General features: G+C 45.8%; 1 protein-coding gene across 6 annotated transcripts in view; it reads right to left on the minus strand.

The window, feature by feature from the left end:
- EPN2 (epsin 2) overlaps positions 1–5,745 on the minus strand; it is a 46,435-nt gene extending 40,690 nt beyond the window's left edge. For 4 of the 6 annotated variants that reach the window (XM_075104715.1, XM_075104712.1, XM_075104711.1 and 1 more), the window contains exon 1: positions 5,604–5,741. The gene's annotated coding sequence lies outside the window, so the exon portion shown is untranslated. Of the gene's footprint in view, positions 1–5,603 lie in introns of all 6 variants that reach the window. The other 2 variants (XM_075104713.1, XM_075104710.1) reach the window with 1 other exon arrangement.
- Positions 5,746–6,000: the final 255 nt, after the last annotated feature.

Raw genomic sequence — 6,000 nt, forward strand, 5'->3', positions numbered from 1 at the left:
AGAAATTGCTTGCCAACCCAAGGGTTGCACAATCAGAAAAAAAAAATTATAACAAACCCACGGAGGGGGGGTAAATTGCATCTGACAAAAACTACAATCAAGAAATAGCTGGTGACAGATTGTTATTTAAGTACATGGAAGTGATTTAAACAGTCAGGAGCAGTTGTAATAAGATTATACGATTCTCTATTAAGATTCTTAAAATGTCTTTGTTCTAGCAAAGCTATGATAAGACCGTTGCCCTCGTAAAAGTTCAGAAACTACACTAAATGGATATTAAGTCCAGAAATTAATATGATTTCAAAGTGAGCAAAGAAAAAACTGTAAATGAACATCCCTGACATCATTAGCACCTTTGTCGCCCATGCTGACGCTCTTAATTAGCATGGGTACAACGTATATTGCAGCATTTCTCAGTGGCAAAACTCCACCAAAGAGAACAGACCCAACAAACACAGAGCTCACTGCTTTGGTTTCTGCTTTTTAAATAATGAAAACCAGTGGTTTGATTTTGGAAGATGTTGCATTATGTAAGTGACACCTTCAGAACTGCAGGAAAGTCTCTGTAAGGTTATACTGTAGGGAGATGAAATCAACGTCTGGCTGTCGAATTTCTCTAGAGAAACAGACGTGGCATTTTAGCCGTGACCCCAGACTCCACCATCTATAAGTAGTCACTTCTAGAAAGACAGGCCCAAAAACTGACCGTAACTACTGCTACACTGAAAAACAGACAATGCAAGCGAGTCTTCCGATTTCTGTCTTGAAGGACAGACATAAAACATCTCTAGGTAAGGCACCTGGTATGTTTTTAAACTAATAAGCAGCTTTGAACTTTGAAAAAAATATATTACTTAATTTGTTAAAGTACTGTTTATTAAGTGCTGCACTGTAAGCATAAAAGAGCAAATGATTTACAGATTAATATTTTACTGTAAGGGATAAGAACAGAAATTTCCATTGGAAAAGAACATCCACCGAACACTGGGTCTAAAGGTGATCAAATCCGAGCCATAGGAAACATGTACGTGACCCAGCCGGGGAGAAGAACCAGGACTGCTATTCAAGTAAGCACTAAAACAGATGCATACATGTACAAAGTACAAGGTAATTACGAGGGCAAGAAAGGAGGAGGAGATAGAAGTCTAAAAGATACAAGACAAGTTTGTACCATGCCTAAAGAAGCAGACTACATTCAAGTGTTCTCCTGTCTGGGTGACTCTCCAAAACTATTCTACTTCTCATGCCTTGTACATTTAGTATTTGTCACACAGTTACACGACAGGAGACCCAGCAACTGTAGACAACATTAGTAAAACAGCACTTGGAGGAAAGATGAGAGCAGTCAGCAACGGGAAAGAAAACTGCAGAGGCCTCACGCAAAAATTTCGACTAATTAGCTTAGGCAGCTCGGGGAGCTAAACTCCTAACTGTGGAAGTAGAATTATCACTTGAAAACAAATTGCATGCATCAGGACAAAGAAACATACCAAGTCTGAGATTCTTTAGAACTTTACCCAGCCAATTCCACCATAAAACTTAGATAAGGGGAGCCTCCAACGCAGAGGTGTATCCAGTTCTGGGCTGGGACTGGTTTTACCCAGTCACACTGCTGGAGCCAGCTGCACTCACGCTGCCAGAGGGGACCTGTTCGTGCCTGAGCTCTCCTCTGCTCCGTACTCATGTTTCCCCACCTGGAAAGAGCTGGCTTTTTCAAGTCGGCATGCAAGCTGAGGCATAGGCAGTGTGAACAGACGAAGTCTGACCTTGAACACAAGCTCAAGGCACTTGTTAGAGGCATTTAGGTTAACAGCCGTGGTTGACATGAACACAGATACACTATTAACAATTAACGCAGTACAGGGCGTCGGTTCCGAGATCAATTTTTAAGTTCAATTTTTGTTAACAATACCATTTCACTAAGCATAGTGATTCAAAGCAGTATTTCGATACAAGAATGCACAACAGTGAATTACAAACCACATTCCAGTAAACATGTCCAGTTGCCAGTGACATTGTAACTAGAAAACACAAAATACTTCTATATCAATTTTCTAATTAGTACAGTCATTCATATAAACTCCATTATTAGATATTTGTAAGTATGTAACTTGTTGGTAACTCTGAACATACATACTACAGTTTGAAGGAACTCAGTCTCAGTGATTTAAGCTACTCTCTCCTTAAAATCTGCCTACAAGCCCTAGTTACCTACAAAACACACCTTAGAACTGTTTGATCCAACTATTTTGCCTTTTATCAATAGTTTCGAGCATTATCATAAAAATCAACCAAATCCCAAATTCGAAAACCAAAGACAAACCTGTTATTTGCAAAATGGTAAATAAGCAATACCATCTCTTCTGTAGCTTTCTACCTCCCGTGCCACTCACCAAGAGGCTCAACTGCGACAACCACCTAGTTCTGGATCCACCCTGAAGCTTACGGGCTCTGAATTCACTTATTCTGACATACAAGCATTCTAAATTTCCCCCCTCCCCCGCAGAACAGCAAAGCAATCCTGTAACAGCCACCTAAACTGATTAATTCTGGGATTTTTTATGGTCTACTATTCAGCACGTACCAGTATGTGACCAAACTGTAGTATACCCACGGTAGCGGACCTACAATCAGACCTAGCAGGTTCTATTCTAGAGGACAGCACACATGTTGTTCTCCTCCCCAGTATCTCATGCCTTCTTAATGAGCAGCCAGGCTACTGAAATACACAAAAAAAACCCGCTGTTCTTTGAAGCACTTAAGACAGCAGGATACTAGTACGTTTCAATACTTTCCCTGCATAGATCAGAGCTAGGCAAAGTGGAAAAAGAACATTACAGACATTCATACAAACCAGGCACCTTTCATTTTCTATTAGCAAGATCCCAAGAGACAATTTAGCGTTCTGCAAATATGGCACTGGAAGTCTGCAAAGTTGCTTCCTGAGTAGCAGTCATTAAATAAAGATTTTAGAATAACTTATAGTCTTCTAGACCAGGCAAAACCAACAGCCATTTCCCCATCCCATGTACGAGACCTAAGAAAAGCAAGATCAGGAATATCGTAATTACACTGTAATATATTTTTCCTAAAACAGATCATAATGTAACCGTTTCTCTCTCAAAAAAAAAATGAAACAAAAAACAAAACATCAATTTCTGTATCAAGAAAGACTATCAGCATTTTTATAAAGTAACTTATTAGGCCTTTGGCATTTCACAGCAGTGATCCAAGATTCGAGGCGTCTTAAAAGCTCCAAGTTTTAAAGCAATCAAATGGCTGACAGCTGGAACAAAATTAGCATGATTAACCAGTTATGTAAATAATGATGCGGTCAGTACAAGCTGAATTAATTTGTGCCCACTGCATTATACAGCACTGCTTGCACTGGACATCAGATGTTTGCCAACTACTCATTAAAAATGACTGTAGAAATAATGGACACGAAAAACAACATGAACATTACCATCCAGGCTACCTGACAGCCAGGTCTTAGCCACCTCTTCTCCTACTAGGACAGGACCACCAGGTAACTCGCAGATAGGACTTTTTTTGCCCAAATATTATCCAACGCTCCTTAGCTCTGACCTAAGGAACAGGGCAATCATTGTTTTCTAAAGAGAGAGGTCCATCCTGTTAGTACCTCATTATATTTCATTTCTTAAAGGCAAATACCAGTTTTCATTTGTCACCACATGTAAAAGTCAAGCTACCATGTCAGAGAACCGTTGTCACAGCAGGATGACATCATATAGTTGCTTTATGGCATCAAGGAAGTTACAATCAGCACCTGTGAGTCAAACTTCCTGAAGTATAACTTGCAGTCAATTTGGCCTTATCAGAATTCATCTTCAGGAATGCATACTCATGGTTAATTTGTACTTGATAATTTTTGGTAACATAGAGTTTCAAAGATAATCTTCCATATATTAAATAGTTAACTATCTTGCTCGTTTACCATTACCTCGAGTTTATAAAAGAAAATCTATCAAAAGGTTTGATTCTTCACAATAAACACTATGCACGAGTTTGTTCAAAAATAATGTCTTGGCTCATTCTCAGGTACAAACATATTTAGAAGTGCTTCCTAAAGAGGCTGTATTTTGCTAAAGATATCATTGCCATATATTCATATTTCTGATAAAAAAATCATTCTAACACCCCATATTTTACAGCCTAACAATCCCATTTTCTATGACCTTGTCTCGCATAAAACACAGCAACACAATGGAATTATGCAAGAGTTCCGTATTACCATAAAACATTTACGGTATTTCAGTGGGGAGAATAATAAAACTTAATCTTCTGGCCTGATTTGCATTTTGAACTCCTAAAGTCAACCTCTACCGTCCATAACATCCACAACACCCTTAACAACCTGAATCAGTATTTTAGGCCTCCTGTTGAAAATGGATGTATATCATTCAGGATATTTTCTTAGTAGGTTAAGAAAAAGAAACATGTCCAATTCACTTACATTTTAAATATAACTTAGCTTTTCAGATCAGTCATGATGCCATTCTTAGGAAGGGGGAGGGGGGAAGCATTACATGCCCCTTAGCCAAATAAAACTGAGATCAAACATTATCAATATGCCCTTAATGGCTCTAAAACAGGAAACCTCCATTGTGGGTAACCTGGGATAATTCTTGTTTCAATATACTTCACAACAATAATGCTTAATAGAATTGCAGCACACTGACTACCCAAGACCAATCTGTAGCATCAAAGGTACTGCAGGTAAAGATTTAATATATACACACACACATATATATAGATATAAAAGAAAGAAAACCCTAGAAAAAAATAAACCTAAAAAATAATGAAAAGCATTACTACACAGCTTCCAAACCGACGATATTACTGAAAAAACGAATCCCACACCACCATAACTAATGTTAATAAGGCCGAGGCGAGGTGACGGTGAACCAAAGGCCCCCGCCGGGGACCCCCCCCCAGCCTGGGACCCGCCCCTCCCCCCCCAAAACGGGGACCCCCACCAAACAGGGACCCCCCCTCCCCAGCCCAGGTGGCTCCCGGGGAGGCGGCTGGGCCCCACTGCCCGGCATGATAAGCCAGGCCCAAACTTTCGACCTGAGGCTAAAGCCCTCCTCGTCGGCTGCCGGCCCCGAGCGGGACGGAGCCCGCACCCCCAGGGCCGAAGGGCCGGGGCGATCGTGACCCGCGTGTCCCCGTCCCCCCGCGGCAGCACCGACCCGGCGGTGGCGGAGGCGCGCTCCCGGCCCCGCCGCCGGGCTGCCATGATGGGCAGTAACTGTTGCTGCCCACCCCATGGAGACAACAAAGGCCACCCCGGCCCCCCCGCCGGGGCTGCCCCGCCGTCCCTCCGTCCGTCCCCCCCCACCCCAGCGCCCCCCACCCCGCCCCGGCCCCGCGGCCCTCGCCGCCGCCCCAGCCCCGCAGCCGGCCGGCGGGCCCGCTCGCTCCCCACCGGAGCCCCGGAGCAGGGGGGAACACCCTTCCCGCGCCCACCCCGCACCCCGCTGCTGAAGGGAAAGGCGGGGGGAGGCTCTTCCGCCGCCGTCGCTCCGTCTGTCCGTCCGTCCGTCCCGCCCCGAGCACCCCGCGGCTCCCGGACTGACCTGGCGCTGCGTGCCGGAGGGTGCGGGAGGAGCGGGGAAGGGGCCGCGGGAGGAGCGGAGGGGGTGTCCCGGTGCCCGGCCGCCGCTGGCTGGGTTTGACACCCACACGCACCATCCAACATGGCGGCGACCTGGGGGAGGCGGCGGAGGAGGCGGAACCGGCCGCCGTGCGCGGCCCCGAGGCGCGGCCCCGGCCCGGGCGCGGCGAAGGGCGGGACGCGGCGGCGGCGGCGGCGGGGGATGGGGACGGGGATACCGGCGGCCTCCGGGCGGACAGCGCTGGCCGTCCCCGCCGCCACAGCCCTCCAAGGGGACAGCGCTCCGTCCCCTCCCTCCGCACCCGCCGCCGCCAGCACGGCCATGGCGGGTCTCCTCACAGACAGGCCCGCCGCCCTCC

Source organism: Phalacrocorax aristotelis, chromosome 10 (assembly GCF_949628215.1).
Source record: "Phalacrocorax aristotelis chromosome 10, bGulAri2.1, whole genome shotgun sequence".
In the NCBI taxonomy this organism is placed as follows: domain Eukaryota; kingdom Metazoa; phylum Chordata; class Aves; order Suliformes; family Phalacrocoracidae; genus Phalacrocorax; species Phalacrocorax aristotelis.